The sequence below is a fragment of the Eucyclogobius newberryi genome, unplaced genomic scaffold (assembly GCF_026437365.1).
Source record: "Eucyclogobius newberryi isolate DKJ021-1_F unplaced genomic scaffold, fEucNew1.0.hap1 SCAF_11, whole genome shotgun sequence".
NCBI classification, from domain to species: domain Eukaryota; kingdom Metazoa; phylum Chordata; class Actinopteri; order Gobiiformes; family Gobiidae; genus Eucyclogobius; species Eucyclogobius newberryi.
In genome coordinates, this window is record NW_027315735.1 from 29,699,119 (window position 1) to 29,716,942 (window position 17,824).

Below are 17,824 nucleotides of genomic sequence, written 5' to 3' on the forward strand. Positions count from 1 at the left end.
CCAAAAGTGATTTAAATAACCGTGGTTCATCTGCGTTGCCGAAATGAAAGCGCACTAAATAACAGCTGTGCACATGGTAACATTTTCTGGAACATGTGCGTTTTGGTAAATGGAACCAAGCATGTACAAGCTGGCCTGGTTCACCGTGTTCCAGCGCTCGGGCCATTTTTTTATTTTTCTAATGCGAAAATAAGTCTTTGGCTCTTGGTTTGGGAAACAGCAGACAAGTTGTTAATTTTTGTGACCAACAGTTAACATTCAAACTGCTTTCAGTGTATTGCACTTTGCTCATAAAACATAACAACAAGCAATAGCTATGCAGGCAGACGATGGGATAAATATATAGGTTAGATACAGATACAGTTAGATACATCGTAAATAAATCCCAATTTTCCTCCAAAAAACCCAACACAACCATTGTAACATGGCCCTAACCCTAAGTAACAACATAACGTCATGTCTTTAACTTTTTTTGAAGGGTTTTCTTCTTTTTACAATATACGTGATATTCAGATTTTGCATTTATATCTTCATAACCACATTCAAGCTATTGTTTAGATTTCAGTTAAACCTAATCTCGAAATTAGTTCAAAAATAGTTCTGTCGACACCTTTTGTAAACATCCTGCAATATTTTCTTCACAATAGTCTCTTAGTCTCTCTGTTTGAAAATTTAACCTTTTGCAGCTCTTGCATAGACCCGACTCACCGAGATGACACATAGAAATAACGAGTCAACACGGACACGGGAAAAAAGGCCTTCAACAACTTAGTATGTTGTAACTTATGCATTTTAATGATTTAATGATGAAACTGGTCAAGGACAACCCACAGAGCCAGTGCACTTGTTTTATATAAGTTTATCTCATAGTGTAAGTTTGTTTTTATGTATTTGTTAATTTTATTGAATTGAATGAGTTTTATTCATGTTTTTGATGTTGTTGGATATCCAGTGTTTTAACAGGGTGCGCATGAAAAAGAGAACTTTTATCATTGGGTTTTCCCTGTATATATAAATAAAATTCATTAATTCAACATCAGATTTTTATTTTTAATATCAAACGGGCTTGACTATTTCCTTTTTTCCCCTCCCTGGGGCCAAATACTATTGTTGATAAAACATACTGTGTTATATTTTCAAGAAATGCCTAAGTTCCTATAATTAAGATAAGGCATAATAACAGTCCTGTAGTAGGACATTAGTAGGACAAGAAGAATGGGCGAATTGCAGTGCCACTCAGAGACTTTTCCCTAGATCTTGAGCCAGCATCTTATTGTATAGTATTACCTTAGCTCTACATACATACTTCTTCTTATTCTTTGTCTCACTTCACAAAAGCATGAATGTCTTTTTCTTTTCTCTCAGCAAGGCCAGATGCTCCGCTCACTCGCCGCCTTGTGTGTTGCCTTTACAATGCGCGGATGAAAGAAATCACTGTAAAGCACAGCGACATTTCAAACTGTAGCAATGAGCGAGTTGTCAGGGAGAAGTGTCAGGATGAAGATGAACTGCGCTTTTAAAAAAAAAAAAAACACCTTTTAACCAACTGCTGGAGGTGCAACGTGACTGCTATTAGGGCACCGCAGGCAACCAGGAAGTCTTAATAAGTCACTGTTCTGAGCACACATGGGGCTAACACACACCAGACAGACAGAGAGAGAGATCGAAATGCACTGCAGTCACTGTCATAAAGCGACGGTGTGAGGTCAGGACAGGGTCAACGTGCACGAATTTTACACCAAGATAAGACAATCAATCATTTTATCTATGTAAAACGTGTTGTATGGGGTGATATTGCACTGTTTTGCCAATTATAATGGAGTAATTATAGTGAGATATTCAAATGTTTCCCTGACTTATCATCTTTCTTTTGACTTCACAGTGAAATATACAGGTTTTGCAAACGGTAGACATTATTTAGCCTAATTTAAATACATTTTTAAACCAATTAATCCATAGTAGGTCTTCTTGGCTCTTATTAGTTAATAGTTGAACGTGATTAAACACTAAGTTGATACCCACATACTAATCAACAGTATTAAAATGGTGTATATATATAAATATTAATTTGTATTCATACTGGAAAAATAAACAGCTTTACCTTTTGTTGAAAATACTGTCTAAATGAAATAGTGTTTTTAATTTCATTGTGGCATCAAAATGTGCAGTATTGAGACGTTTTCATTAGTACTGAAATCACGCACAATAATAGACTATACTCTGTGCACAATTTACATTTGCACTTTCATTAATTGCTTGCAATAGGTGACATCGTAGCAACCAAAGAGAGGAAATTACAGAGGAGATGGTAAAAAAGGACAATTGTAACAGAGGAAGTGAAAACAGCAGGTTTTCTCAGGCATTAACTCGCCACTTACGTGCAATCAGTCAGCACAGGAAGTAGCCACAGCTTCAGCAATATCTCTTATGTCATTATACTCGCAATATTGGGATAGAAATGCTTCAAGTGAACAAAAAATAAAAAATACTTTGTAAACAGTGTGTGATTTACTCTATACAGATATGATTAGCATTCATTTACATGCATTTTTTAGAACATTTTTAATCTTTTTATTTTCTTCTCAGCCACAATACTTTACTCCCAATGTGTGTTACATCGTGACAGTACTCGAGTAAAAGCTTCATCATGACAAGGGAACATTTCTTGCACTGTTGCCTCAGCTTTGATTTTGTGGTGTTTTCTTTGCCTTTTAAATGACCAAATAATAATGTCAAACTCGATTCCGATACCATGATGATAATTTTAAGAAGGATATTTTTGTAGGTCAAGTTTATGGACAATTGACAGATTTTTAGGACAAAATAATAGTTCTTTCTTCATTAAACCCTGTGGTCTCAGGCTCGTTACGATGGAACTCAAGATAATTCTAAAACTGTTCAGGGAAAGGTCACATTTTGTCCTGTTCTGTGATTTTTTTTAGCATCACTACTTGCTTAAATTAGTTTTTAGTTTCGACACTACTTTTAGTATAGATTCGTATCTGATTTTCATACTTTTGTCAGCCCTAGTTCAATGTTTTGTTTGTCCAATTACTCAGATATTACGTCAAAGCAGTTACTCCTCAGTTATCCTTATTTGAGTAATAGTTTTTTCCCAAATACTTGAATTTGCTGCACTTTCCAGCTCTGATTTTCCACAATAGCATCTTAGTTCGATAGTTTTTCCCCATTGCAGCTAATCTTCTCGAGAGCCGACTCAGCGTGCCCTCTCGCCACGATGGCACACACAATAGTAACTTCACCATCAGAAAAACACATTTTTATCAAACGGGCTCAGACGTAAAGACTATTTCCTTCATCTTTTTTTTTCTTCTCCACCCCTGGGATCGTTTCATCTTTTGGCCCCAAAACCGCTGGACTGGAGCCTCCATTTACAGAGCCCCAGTGATGAAACTGATGGAAAGTGCCAAATCCTATTGTTGATAAAAGATGTATACTGCCGTGTTGTGTTGGGGATATTGCGAGATGAGCTGAAAGGCGAGACAGACTGAAGCGGCTGTCAGAATGGTTGTTTGTAGCCCCATGCGTCCTGGGCTTTGGGGAAATAATAAAGTGCATCATTAGGACCCCTGTCATTCACTATATTGTTTTGGAGACGCTGTCGACAGATTGAGAATGACCACAACAGAGCAGCAAAGACAGAGAACGAGAGAGAGAGAGAGAAGGGAAGAGAGGAGGATGGGGAGCAGGGGTCATTGTAATTAAGCAACTCATTTAGTAAAGAAAACACATCCATGAAACGATGCACAGGTGTATTTAAATAAACAAGACCCGGAGGAGCGCACATTAGCATAGAATTCAATATACTACTATGAAGACTATTCAGTACTGCTTCCACACATCATTAGCAGTCAAGCCTAATCATAATTCGCTCAGATTTGTGACTTCCTGTGTGGTATCTTTGCTGTTTCTGATAGTCCGACATGTTATTTTTGCAGATATTATGGCTGCAGCTCTTTGTCTAATGTCCTCGAGCACCCTTGGCTCAAAGACTACAAACTATTCTTTCAGCAACTCCAAAAAGTGAACTAGTTGAACCGAGCATGCATAATGGAAAAAAGTCATCGAGGATTGTGTCGTTATCGTCTAATGTTATGTCAAAAGGATATTTGAAGATGCTAAATATTAAACTTAGCGTTAATTGATAAGATTCTGACCTTACAGTGTGATGCATGTATTTACCAGTGTTCCAGAGGCTTATTGACTTTTTACATTGTTTTTACTGATACACCTCTATTTGCATGGTAACGGTGTGTTGACGTTCCATCCCAAGCTTTGAAAACAGTATTGGTGATTGGTAATTCAAGGGTTTCAGTTTATTAGTTGTAGCTGATATTTGAGAAAAATTGCCCATTCATAAAATGCAAAAATGTTGTTTTTAATTTGTTAATTTGCTAGATTTTCATCACTCTGAAATCCAAGGATAAGTCTGAGTAGGCAGTAAACAATTTGCTACAATTCTGATGCAGTGGAAATGCAATGGTTGTTGTCACTAGGAGGAGGATCCTGCAGGATAATGGAAAAAAATGTGGAACAAAGCTGGACATCTCCATGGCAACAAGCAGATGACAGAGCCGCCACCAAAAAAGTTACAGAGTGCACCTTTCATGTGATGAGCGGGCCCTCTTCTCTGTGCACATCTATACGTTTAATGACATGCTTGTGGATTATTATAGTCGAAGGAACCACATTTCCATGGAAACAAGCCGCAGGAGGCTCCTCCAGGCCAAGTAAGAGTCAGGTTTGTGGAGTTTGCTCACAGTAAGGGCAAGTTGTTAAAACATTTTAGTGGAATAAAACCATTCAAAATGGGAAAAAAGGTATTACATTGTCTTTAAACGTTAGCATGTCAAGCTATTTCAGTCTAGTGTTCAGTCTCCTGTTTTTTCTTTTCATGAGTTCTTGGAGTATTTGTATTACAATTGCATAGGCCAAGTTAATACTTCTTTTTTGTTTTACTATCGAAGGCATGACAAATGCATTTGGGGAAAGTCTATAAAGCTTCATTTTATACCAGTAAATGTTATTAGCAAGGGCTGTTGACCTTGTTGATAGAGTCTTGGTCGATCTGTCCCTTTAAGCGAATAAACAAATCTGGAGTGTTTCTTTTTTTTCTTTCTGGAGATGCCACTGCGATGGAAGAAAACACCAAACTTGGCCGTGTTTTATGACACCACCGCCGGCACACGCGCAGGACCCCGGCGCGTCCATATGGCATCACCTGAACGCGCGTAAACCGGCGATCCAGAGACCCCCGCGCGGGGAGAGGCGGCGCGCGCGCGTTCGCTCTCCCCTCCGTGTCCGTCATTCACTCCCACCCCCCCTTCTCTCTCCCTCTCTCTTTTTTTTTTTTGCGCCTCCTGCCACACCCCCTTCTCCGCGGCGCGTTGGTACGATCCGGTGAGACGCTGCTGCCGTTATAGCGCGAGCCTGTACCAGCAACAGCAACAGCATCGCCCCACGCACTCCGGCTCTTCCGCGGGTTCAACTGCGGCTAAACGCACCGCTCCCGGGCTCCACTGTCGCTCAGCCGGGCTCGTCCACCCCCCCGACCCCCCCCCATAGCCCGTCCCTTGCCCGTCAGCAACCCTCCCCGTGCCTCCCCACCCCGCCCCGGTAACGCCAAGCAGCCCCCCTTCCTCTGCGCCGCGTCGCTCTCCATCGGCATTTCCGAACGCGACTCCAGCATCAGCATCATCAGCATCAGCACCGCCGCCGCCGCCGCCTCGGAGGAGAGGCGGGAGGGAAGAGGTGTCGCGGATCGTCTTGCGAGGGAGGGAGCGCGCCCGCGTTAACAGCCGCTGGGAATTGCCGTCTTCAGCGTTTTGCCTGGCTCCTCGTAGCGTTGGAAATGGACTAAAGGAATGGCTCTACGTCGGAAAGGTAAGTGGTACCTCCAGCTCTGGCCTGGCCCCGGCTCTGGCTCCGTGCGCCCCGCTCCCCGCACCGCGCTGGGTCACGGTAACGCGTTACAGTGTTCGGCCGGGGCTGAACGGGGAGGCACACACACGGGGCAGGCATGAGGCAACGTGAGTTCACAGGAAATGGTGATTATCAGCTGTTCTTCCCATGCGATGTGGACGTTACACGGGGCTCGGTGCGTGTGGCTATTGCTTAACTGTGTGTTTCATGACATCGCCTCGGTGTGTGTGTGTTTTTTTTGGTGTGTGTGTGGAAGTGTGAGGATGCAGACTTCACGCTCCGCAGCTCCTCTTCTGCGTGTGCTGAGAAATGACACTTGGAAGCGCAGATATTGCTTGCGGTTGTGGTTGGGCAACGTTGCAGCCTTGAGTTTTTTTTTTTTTTTTTTTTTTCCTCTTTGCTTCTTGCTGTGCCTCTCTGTCCTCTCCATCCCCAACCACCGCTGAGGTATAGCCCCTAATTATGCCATTGGGGTCAGCACAGCTCCTCCGGGTACAGATATGACGCGTGCCCTCTGTCTTCCAACAACAATGCACCCTTTTGGGGCACCACTCAACTTAGTGCTGCTGGTCCTACAGGTGCATCAGTTAAGGCAAGGACACCGTTTAGAGACAGTGCAATTCATTATTTAAGCGTGGATCTTGAATAATGAACAGGAGCAAAGGCGTTTTGATAAATCATAATTTTATTTTGAAGGGAGTGTAAATTGCTCTTTGGTCTGCTATGCTCCGATGGATTTGAATTAGACTTCCCCAGTCAGCTCTCCTCTCTGTCTCTAGCTGATGATAAATAATTGCTCGGAGTAAATCACTCCGAACGATTTTTTCGATAAATAAACAAACAAATGTGGGAAAAAAACCTATAAATAATCAAATAATCAACATTTTATCCCCAGCAGCAAGGAATTCTCAAATGCATTAAACTCGCCGTGCTTCAGCTTCTTCCTGCTTGTGTCCCGGGAGCACAGGCTTAGCAGAAAGTCGTATACTGTAGCTTTTCCCCCCCGTTGGAAATGCAATGTAATCAGAAACTACTATTTGTCAATACGTCTTGAACATGGGGGGGGATCTAATGCACCGCTCCTGCCCCGTTCTGTCCTCATCGCCGGGCCAATGAGCATGCCCACACCGGCCGCTGTACACACGCAGAGCAGTATCGACGTCGGGATAGTTTCCTCTTATAGGCAAGTCATACGTCGCTATTATTTTGGGACGTAAAACGAAAACCGCTGAAGCTGCAAGACGAGATGTTACAGAGACTTATGCAGTTCTTCTCGTTGAGCCTGACGTGAATCGCTCGTTGGATTGCCGTGTTTGTTGTGGTGAAGAGCGAAGGGTCACGTGTGAATGCGAGATTAAAACGCTTCGGTACAAGAAACTACGGGATTGCTGTTGTATTATTTACACTGTTGTTTTTGGCATGGCAGTTCAGCGCGATTTAGAAGAGATCGTTTGAGTTCGGGCTGCACAATATTGAAAACGACTGCAATACGGAGGTTAAATAGTGCGATATCGGCGTTATTGCGATATTTGCAAATACGTTTCGATACAATAAGCTTAGTCATACCAAAATATGTTCATGCTTTCATTTATAAGTCAAACGCTGTCAAAATAAAACTGAACAGAGACAAAACGAAGACTAAATTAAAGCAAGTAATTAAGACTGAATACGGAAAACACATTTTGAATACAAATCAGCCTTTTTCAACACTTTCATTAAAAAATAAATAGATGGAGGCCCTTGGTGTTACATATTTAGTTTGTTGCGATATCTTTGACTTCATTTGTTGCGATATCAATACTTTTTCGATATATCGTGCAGCCCTAATTCCAGTTCTAAACCAACGCGTTTTTGGCTGTTTTTGTGTCTTTATATATTTAAAAAAACGCTTTGAATTTCAGACGTTCCTAATAGTTTTGATTTCTGTCATTTGAAAGACTTTACGAAAACAGTCAACAGACAACAAGGAATGGATAAGTAATAAGAACAACCCAGAAGCAGGATGCGAGTATTATTTCCCCAAAAGTAATGACAACGTTGCAGTCAATTCTCCCTAATTCATAGCTCAAGTCTCTATTTTGGGAAAAAGCGTGAACCATTCTAATCGCCACTCTATGTTAAATCCTCATTATTGCCATTTTGCCTTGTACTTTCACAAATTTTATTGATAGTGCTGCTAAAACGGAGCGTGCCATCGGTGCTGGTGATGAATGGGTCACATCTGGAGCTGTGATAATGCAGCAGTGGTTCTCCAGATGTGGCGGCGAAGGTTTGAAGGAGAGCGAGATGTGTTTGCGTGGGACATGGGGAGGTAGCTGACTGTGATCCCTCGTTCATCTCTGCCACGGTACAGTGCGGCTCCAGAGAGGGCCACGGTGACAGACAAGAGGGGAAGAGTTGTCGTGAGGCGAGCGGTAACCGTGCCGCTTTTTACGATTGTTTCGCGATCGTTGGCGCCGTGACAGAAAAACAGCGAAATCCTTCGTCAAGAGTTATGAAATCAAACTTTCTGAATGAAAAAGTAACGGTATTGTGACATAAGCTGACGGATAAAGAAGTGCTTTACGTGTAGTTTGAGTTTTTGGAGAGTCGAGAGGACTGAAATGACTCATTGTTGCTGCCTACGATTCTCACAATGGTTATTTTTTAGTTTTTACGATTGATTTATCCCGATCATGGATTAGCGGAATCATCTTGATTTCCCTGTTTCAAGTTTTTAAGTAGTAAACAGGAGGATTTTGTGCCACGAACGTTTTCATATTAAGTGAATATTTAGTCATGTCTTGTCTAAAATCTCGTTTATTGAAGCATTTTGTCTCTCTTTGATGTTCTTTGCCAGGAATCTTCTATAATACGCCATTAAATGTATCTATTTTGCGTTTTTTGAATTACAGTTGTTTTTGTTGCTAAGAAAAACATCCATTCTTACAAAGCTGGGTCTCCACTCCACAGATCTGACCTGTTGACCTGTCGACGAAATTCAATTCAATGTATTTATAACAACTACAAGTCTAAAGAAATTCTTAGTCGACTAAAGACATGACCTACCGATTAGTCAAATAAAAGGGGGCGTGACAAAAGCTCTCTTATTCAAGCAAAACTATGACTTATCTCCATCTAACCCACACTGCACTCAACAGACAACAACTGCACAGGAATTCATGCCAAAACATATATTTACAGAGTAGTACTTGTAAACAGTGTCTTTATACGTGAGAAGTTAAATTAAACTCGTGATTCACTCCAAAATCGTCAGATCACTCACTCCTTAACTTCTCCTTTTTGTCATTGTCCCACATCCTGTTAATCGAAATGAAATAAATAGTCGACTAATGCAAATTTTAATCCATCGACTAAACAACTAAAATATTACAGCCCTAAATGCCTCAGCAAAGCATAACATCTCCATGACAGTCGTAACCTTCCACCAGAAAAAAACGTTTTTAAAAAGTTACATAGTGCTTGTTTATTATAGACCCTTTTACTTTTTACAATTGAGCTAAAGTATGGCAAAATATAACAATACAAGGATGAAGACCATATTGACCTATGTATAATGTAGATTTTCACATTACCACGGCTACTTGGCTTGTATATCAATTCTAAAACAAAAGGTGACAGTTGTGACAGGCGTATCCAACATAAAACCCAGTATATACAGTATATGCAGATTTGTGCACTGAGTACTCCCTAAGTCAGTGAGAACGTTTTCATCAGTTCTTCTTAGATTTCCACAAAAGGAACTAAGGACTGACATTAGAAAAATGGGGAAATCTGACAAACTTTGGACTAGATGGGACATTTATGATGGACAATATGTGCCGCAGCGTCATTGGATGTCCTCTGTTTCTTTTGTCCTCGCTACATTTAGAAAGGATAAACAATTAAAATAGACAGAATAACAGTATTCTACAGGCAGAAGGTTTAAACTGAAGATAAATATTAAGTCTGCCTGACCCTATTGACATACATTATATGCAAGATGGAAGTAGGAAAGCGAGCTTCAAACTTAAACAAAATCTAATGAACAGTATTATGCATATTATAGAAGATAAGCTGATTAAGAGCTCTGCGGGATCACATTTCTAAACATATATAAATAAAAGCTTCACCCGTAAATGGCTGTAGAGCGGTTTGTTGTTCAGTTGAGGACCCCGAGGCGTCACGCTCTGAATGTGGTGATGAGCTGTGATTATGTGCGTGGTCCAAATGGCACACCCATTATGGCAATACTTCCACAATTAAAGACGGCGCGCCACCCTGAATGGAAATATCACCTTGCCAATTACTGCCCTGCGTCATGCTGTACATGTTTCTGATTGGCATTTCTGTCCGTCACCGCAAGACTAACCAATCAATCAGGAGTTATTCAGGATTACATGTTAACCACTGCCAGCTTTATCTCCGCCGCGGTTAGTGTTGGGACTAATTATCCCCGGACACATGCGATTTCTGCGCCCGGTTGTTAAGCGGCCTGTACATATGGCACTTTGGAAGTCCAACATTCAGCTTCTTGGCTCGTTGCGCCGTCATTATTTCAGTGCAATTTACCGGGACAATTTAGGCTTGCACTGGCCATTGTTAGAGAGCGGCATTTACTTTTGGCTGTCAGAGAGTGTTACTGTGCCATGCAAAGAAACCCTTCCATAAAAGTCTTCAATCGAGCATAATAATTCGTGTGTGTGTGTTTTTTTTCCTGATTTGAGTGATATTGCTTGGCCTTTGGATAGTGCGCTGCAGCGTGAGACAGCGGGGGAGTTCTTTTTGTTATCCAGTTTGCATTATTTATGAACTTTCATTCCAGGAATTCAGTTGCCCCTGGCACTGAAATGCTCCCAACTCCCATGGTCTCGCTCGCTCTTCCCCCTGCGCCGCCAGTTCAGCCTCGAACTACATTTCCCTAATAAACTCGGGCTCATTAGTGCGCAGACAATATGAAGTGCAGAGGTTGTTTGTTGGTTTATTGTGATGCACTTGCAGCTAAAATTACGACAGATTCAAAAATATTGACCTTTTTGCCTCCAAAACAGGATTTAATTTCAAAGTATTCATCAAACATGCAGATGGTTGCTACGAGCACTACAAATACCGGATCAAGTGGGGTTTTCTGTTCTATTTTTCTTCTATCCCCTTGACTTACATATTTCATACGTCAACAATTCCTTCTGTAAAACTGTTCCAAATAAAATGGTCGTATCTTAGTTAATCTTATTTAGAGTTGATCTTAGTTAGAGTTGATCTTAGTTAGACTTGTATAGAAAAATGTATAATATCGCAATCGTTGTTTTGAAAGTATGCAACATTTGAGTGTTGAGTATATTGTTTTTAATCATTATTATTTTAAAAAGGCTACAGAAAAAGCAGCAAAAATTATACAAATATAACAAACTTAACGTTTTTTGTTTGTATTTCAACCCTCAAAATTAAAAAAAATAAAAGCATGTTTTAGCACATTTCTGATGGATTGCCCCAACTGAATTTCATCATTAAAATAATTCCAAAAAGTATAGCTGTATATGTATATGTATATGTATATATATATATGTATATATATATATATATATATATATATATATATATATATATATATATATATATATATGTATGTTTTGTTATTGCACACCCCTAAGATACATATTTACTGAAGCATACATTATTCACCTGTGCAATACTACCGGAAATAAATCTGTAATCTGTTATTTTCTGATCCAAAACACATTAGATGATAAATTAAACAATAATAACTAGAGCTATAGGATTTGGGAATAAATTGGGAGTTGATTCTACCCTTTTTACACGAGAACACTTAGTTCACTTATACCTTTCTGTACAAATAGTTATTTTGCGTGTAATCCAGCAGGCTTGTTGTCTTGTGAGTTCAATTTATAGTTTTCAAAGTATTTTCCAGCACCACACCGTGATCCCCTTTAGTAGACCGAGAATGTCTTTATTTAACAGCCTTTAACAACATGTGTAACCATACAGGAACCATAACTAAGTATTGTTAATGAATGTGTACGTCTTGTTTCATAAATATTTTGGTGAGTTTTTAATGTGTTACTTAAACATCTAGTCCCTACCTGTAGTGTTTCTCCATCATGCTATAAATCCTTCATGAATTGGAGTCGTAAATAGTGAAATGATCATTAAAAATGCACTAGAGTCGGTTCGTATAGCCCTGCCCTTGTTCTGCACTCACGGCTTTATCCATCTTCTTCTTCTTCTCTCTCTCTCTCGACTGTGCTCTGCATGTCCATCATATACCACGAGCGTAATTGCCAGAGTAGCCATAAAATGTGTCAGAGTTTTTCGCCAACCCGCTGATAATTTCAGAGTTAAACGCGGCCACTGACTGTTGGGGTAATCATAGTGCTGGACCGACACAGAATAAACCGTACCACTTCAAATATTTACCTTTTAGCTGCGGCACGGCTCCATCCTCCTGAGGAACTGTTAACAAATCCTGCAGTGCTAATTAGCAGAGTGTCTATTCGTTCTGCAGATTTCAGCCTCTACAGCAGGAAAAGTGCCATCGAGGTTGCTTTAAAATAGACGGAGAAAGCACCCCTGTTATTTTGACAAACCATACAATTAACCATAGTTTGCAGATGCTATACGCTGTAATATCGCTGTTTTCAGATGACATTCTGCCATTATAAAGGTGCTATATATTATAAATGATACCTTTTTTGGTGTGGTTATAGTATTCATTTAGAAGATTTCCTTTTTGTAATGCCATGTGCATAGGAATACTACATTTAAAAGACTGTAAAGAGCGAACAGAGTGGCAGATGTAAGGGTACAATGTAAAAATGTTAAAGGTACGCTATAACCCTAACCCTATAACGTTTTGGTGGCTGCATGTCTCTATTGCTTTGCCCGGAATGTTCTGCAGCGTTGATAATGTTGCATAATGTAAATAAGAACACATGAAAGGAAGCTCATGCTGCTCGCCACACGTCTTGATGCATTTGTTCTCATTAAACAGACGATTTAATCACGTGACACTTTTGTAGCCCTTCGCTTGTAGCAACTTATTCTTGAAAACTGTGAGTGTGAGGAAAAATAATCCCTGCAAAATGTCCTTATATCTGTCATCTCCACACTTTGTTTCACATCTTAAATTGTTTTAAAATCCTCTAGCTTGCAGCCGACGTTACTGTGTGCAGTGTAGCCTCTCCGCAGATCTTACCTTACCTCTAAGTTGAACCAATGAAAGTGATCTCCACGGTGACAAAGTGTTGATACCTGATGCTGATGCCTCTTGATACTTCAACATGACAGTCTTTTCAAATTTCAAATGAGGACCTTTAAATGGAACAGGTATCAACTGTATTAACTTAAGTGGGCGTGTCAGTTTGCCTTATTATGGTCTCTTTAACCTCTTAATGGGACCTGCTTCAATTAAATTCATTTAAAAATAGGTTCAACCTCCAAACCATTGGCTATAATACAGAAAACAGCATGATGCTTACACATTAAATATTTATAACCTATAGTGCAGAGTAGAAGACAGTGAAGTGAAAGTTATTCCCCAACAACCTTCTGTGAAAGATTCTTTTTTTATTTAACAGATTTGTGAAACTTGTGAAAATGTGTCTAAATCTAAACTGAACCAGGATTTGCTCATGGTTGAACATTTTGGTTACATTGATTAATCTAGTTGATCGGGCAGATTCTTCCAGCTAAATTTGAAGTTCCAAATAATCTCCAAATATCGCCATGGAAACAAGTGCAAATGTCCTCACGGATAATGTCACTTATTTGCTGTCACCGTCATTTTGAAGATGTGACGCCGTGCTGTTGGCTATCTCCGCTGTTAAATGGAAAGGGCTGATACTTTAAGGGTTTTGATGCTTTTCCACAGTGGCGAGTTTCTGACAACACTTAAAAGCAGCGATAACTTGCTATAACAAACTTTTGCGGACATTTACATCAAAGCTTTCTCGTCCAAAAGCCCTCTGCACCGGACAAGCCCTCAAAGCTTTATGAAGCACGGACTTTCTGTCTGATCCTAAAATATATCATCCGGACTGTTGGAAATTAAGCTTGTTAAAACTGTGTGCAAGTAGGCTAACATTTATTAGCATAGCCACACAGTACTATGTGAGATAGCATTAGCCAACTGATAACTACCTGAAACAAACAGCTCAGCGCTCAGTCTGGAGTGATTTCTGTAAGTCCACTGGTCCCTCCTGACCACACGACAAATGTGGTCTTTAGGGATGTTACAGAAGATCCTTTGTTTAGAGACTTTTTGTTGGCACAGCCCACAGTGAGCATGCAGCTTTCATCCTCAAAATGGCAGTAGCAACGAGTGTGTCACGTCATGTCGGACCCATGCATTGAAATTGAACTGAATTATTAGTGGTCAGTTATGCAGGTAACACATTTTTATGGCGAAACATTGTTTGTGTGCTGTATACAGTACTTATGATTGTATTTAGCTTTACTTTAGATGCCACTAACAGTAGTAGTACATTCCTGAAGTACTAGGGATTCATTCTAACATACTTTGTGGAGTATTTTACGTTCAATGTTGGTTTTAAGGTTGCTACTTAGAGGTGCAATATACAACTTTGGTAGAGGAACTGCCATCTTCTCGTCTCCATGGAGATATCATTGCTTTGCCTGAGTATTCTGCAGTTTAGCATTCATTTCCATTTCCGTGGAGACAAGCAAATTTGCCTCAGTAGTCAAAGTTACCGGTCAGATCCGTGCCCACTCAGAGCAAGATTGCACGTTGTCCAGACAGAACAATAACATCTCCATCGGAGACAAGTGGGCGGGGTACTAACCACCAGTAATGTTACACTGCGCACCTTTAATTCATGTACTTCTTACTAATGTTTATGTGGTCAAGTGTAACACTATGTTCTTGTGCGTGTGAGTCAAATTGACACAGGCAGAAACAGGCGATATATCAAGCCCGGGATCACCTTCAGTAACAGTGCAGTGTTTGAGCGTCTCATACTGTATATTCTATCATACAGAACTGCCCCAGGCCTGCGCTTTCATGTAGCAGCTGGGGATCTACTGGTATGAGCGCAGCTGCTGTCTCCGCTCAGCGCCGTCCTCCGTCGAGCTGTGGGCAAGAGTCAGAGCCAACTATATGTTGAATTTGGTGAGGGCTATAGGGCAGTGTAGACGATGTGCCTGGAGAAAGGAGCACCAGAGCACACAGTCAGGCCCTATATTTCATCTGGCCTGGAAGATGTGTACGGAAGATACTGTGTTTTGATCGTGTTTCCTGTGTGTGTGTTTTTACTTCAACATTTTATGGTTGGTGAAAATGTATATGTACTAAATCCAGTATCAAAACTAGATACTCATTTAAGTAGGTATCGATACTGAAACAAATAGAATAAAAATGGCAGGACCAGTGGGGTCAATGTCGATAGGGTTGGGCGATATGACTCGAAAACATCCACATCTCATGCCTGTGACAATTTGTATTTTTGGTCATCTTGTCACATTGTTAGTCAATGTTTTAGTGCCATCACAACACATTTTATATAATTTGATTGTATCATAAAATCAATGAGGCATAAACTACATTTTGATGAGACTGTTTGGTCACAGAGTCAAAGGCCAGTCCAAGTCATCAGCATTTTGTGGCTGGACTTGTTTTGATGACTGACCTGTGTGTCTTGCATTGACCGAATACCTGGTAGACAATGTACATAAGTCTCATGGTTGCTCCAATTATATTTATTGCTGCATATTTCACATTTACTGGGAATAGGAACAAAACACAATTAAAGCCGTAAGCGGTGATGATGGCTCTCGCCTCCCGCGCGACCGCCTTCCCGCGCGACCGCCTTCCCGCGCGTCCATGTTTTCTGCTGCGTTTTGCGTCATACCAAACGACGCTCAGTAATTCACCGTTGATGATTGTGTAGTTTGCGATTCAAATAGTAGTTTGTCCTGACAAATTGCAAGATCGTGCTGAACGCAGACCTGAGCAGGGAGAAAGAGAGAGAGCCTCTGTGACCCGCGACTTTTCATTGATGTTCAGGGGTCAAAAATACCCGAGTTGTGGCAGAAAGAATAAAGTCTGAAGAATAAAGTCAAAATAATTAAGTCTAAAAAATAAAGCCTAAAGAATAAAGTCTAAAAAATTAAGACTAAAGAATATAGCCTAAAGCATAAATTCTAAAGAATACTAATTCTAATGCTAATGCTAAGACCGCGGCACGAGAGGAAATGTCCCATCAAAATAAAAAAGGACGAGGAAGTGAAGTGAAGGCATTCATTGCGCCCCTGTTGGCCAATAGTGAAAAATATCTGTAATGCACTTTCGAGTCTCGAGTAGAATATAATCAATGAGTTTCAAACAAATCAGACAATGTTGAGTTTTTCACACAATGGGTAGGGGGCGCTATAGAGTAAATTTGTTACATGGGTATTAATCATTTCCAATCAGACCATAAAACACATTAGTGAGTGAAATATGAGCTCCGCAGATCAATTCCATTAGGCGTGACTTGACCTTGACAAAACACGGAATTAAGCCTTTTTTGAGGGCGTGTTACGCGGAGACCGTAAAGAATGTCAACATTCTTTTGAATGTTTATAAAATTTCAATGTCTTTAGATGCAAAAAGGGTTGTTTTGAGCTCGATTGGACAAAAAACTGGAATGGCTCGAGCCAATAAGAAACATGGCAAGAACAAAGACTCGTCGCATTCCATTCCATGGAATGGCTCGAGCCAACTATAGGACTCATGTTCATGTGTGTTATTTGCCACCACATTGAAGCCATATTTGGAGAGGATTAGTTTTACCTTCCAAACTGAGGCAAGTGTTATGTCCCCAGGTAAGACTACCGGTAATTTTGTCTTGCATGTGTTAAAACAGCTCAAATTAAATCTTGTCAAGTGAGGAACTTGACAAGTTCGGACTGTAAATGTCTAATAATTCTGCAGGAATGTTAAGATAAGATAAGATAATCCTATATTGTCCACACATGGGGAAATTTCATTGATACAACGCAGCAGATACAGAGGAAAAGGACGGATCACAGATTATAGGAAGTTTAAAAAACACTCTCAATAGAAGAACTCTTATAAACAAAAACTCCTATAGACAAAACCTCCCATTTCCCAAAAAGGGATGGAGGGGAAAAATTAGGATGTCCGACGGGATAACGTGACGATCTCTGGGTAAGACGATGGTTCTCCGCAGTTTCATGAGTTCCTCCTTTGTATAAACGCATTCCGTACGGCGCCGGTGGCCGGGGGGCGCGGAGGGCCAGCGCGGGGGGGCTAGCTCGGAGCTAGCGCACATCACGACGACACGACGAAAAACACTCAATAATCCAGCCGAACAAAGTCGAAACAAGTTGAATCAAAGCGTTTCCAGCGTGTGTCCCGATCGTACAAATAAAGTAGAAAAAAATATACAAAATACAAAAGATAAAGCACAATAAGTGTGAAAAAAGTGTGAAAAAAGAACGGAGCGTTGCACCGGGCTGCCAGCTGGACCGGCGCCTTTGTGACGAAATATTCTAGAAAACAAAAACCTCCTAAACAGTTTTTATAAGACTCATTATTTTCTGAAGGTCTATCACAAAATGTTAGGGTCATAAAAATAAAAGTTTTCTGAAATAGAAAATTGAATGAAGTGTATAATTTATAAAATATAAAGTACATTTATAAAATAAGCAGCTCCTTGCATGAGGGCATCTCCACATGATCAAAATCACAATATTGACAGAAATGCAGTGTTGCAATGTAAAAAACAACAACAACATTTTCTTCTTAGGTTCAACTTTAGCCTTGTTTTGGGCTTAGTTTAGTCTGTATAGTTTTTATTTTGATATATTTTGACTATTACTAACACACAAACAAATAAGGTATAATGAATTATCACAATACTTT

The 17,824-nt window shown here is 40.3% G+C and overlaps 1 protein-coding gene across 2 annotated transcripts in view; it reads left to right on the top strand.

Annotated features, from left to right (window-relative positions):
- Window positions 1-5,807: 5,807 nt before the first annotated feature.
- Window positions 5,808-17,824, top strand: part of tenm1 (teneurin transmembrane protein 1) — a 398,797-nt gene continuing 386,780 nt past the window's right edge. For both annotated transcript variants that reach the window (XM_072439861.1, XM_072439862.1), the window contains exon 1: window positions 5,808-5,904. The gene's annotated coding sequence lies outside the window, so the exon portion shown is untranslated. The remainder of the gene's footprint in view (window positions 5,905-17,824) is intronic.